This window comes from Telmatherina bonti, assembly GCF_933228915.1.
Source record: "Telmatherina bonti genome assembly, chromosome: 22".
NCBI lineage: Eukaryota > Metazoa > Chordata > Actinopteri > Atheriniformes > Telmatherinidae > Telmatherina > Telmatherina bonti.
In genome coordinates, this window is record NC_136631.1 from 35063675 (window position 1) to 35064524 (window position 850).

Here is an 850-nt window from a genome sequence, read left to right on the forward strand (position 1 = left end):
ACTGGAAATTGATGTTTGCCTTATTTAATTATCCTTCTGCTGTCTGGCTGAGCTTTTCCACTCAGAAATAAGCCACTGTTATTGTTCATATGTGAATACTGATACTTGAAATGCGTCATAGGTGATGCGTGTCACACGTGTCTCATTGCTTCTGGCAAACACTGTCATATGAACTGGGAGAATGTAGGGACACTGGTCATAGAGCTCCTCAAAAGCAGAGTGTGAGCTGTAATATCACAGATTTTAGCTTCTTTGTAATAAATTTACACAAAGCTATTTAAACAGCTGAAAACGAGTCTTTATAAGAAATTAAGCCTATTTATCATCACTTTAATGGAAAGTGACATGTTATTTCAATAATAGCAGTGATTCATGTGCACTTTGTTTTTGTCTCTGTAGAAAGAACATTAAAATCTCATGGATGTGATGTGTGCTTAACTTGACATGTTGAGTTAATGTTAGATTTTCTCACTCCCTTCTTCCACCAGTTGGGTCAAAGTTTCATTACAAAGTTCTGTAAATGATACATTAATATAATTAGTCTGTAACACTGAATTTGATTTTTGCCTCATTTTTCTGAATACTTTATCCATGTACAAACTACTACAGTATTTGTGGATTTTTTTTTCTATCATGTCCAAATCTTGTAAAGATTGTTTCATTTCAGCAAGGAAATTATACACTGCTCAAAAAAAATAAAAGGGAACACTTTACGCATCTTAATCCTGATGAGTGAGTAAATCTGCATTCACTGCATTAAGGATTGGAAAGCCATTAACACACGGGGGTCTTGATTCAGAACAAATTCTCAGAATAAAAGTGGAAGGATCAGATCACAAGCTAACCCAAC

General features: G+C 34.7%; 1 protein-coding gene across 2 annotated transcripts in view; it reads left to right on the forward strand.

Annotated features, from left to right (window-relative positions):
* Positions 1-633, forward strand: part of LOC306772900 (transmembrane protein 87A-like) — a 17770-nt gene extending 17137 nt beyond the window's left edge. For both annotated transcript variants that reach the window (XM_079262553.1, XM_079262552.1), the window contains exon 20: positions 1-633. This exon is cut by the window's left edge and continues 606 nt beyond it. The gene's annotated coding sequence lies outside the window, so the exon portion shown is untranslated.
* The last annotated feature ends 217 nt before the right edge of the window (positions 634-850 follow it).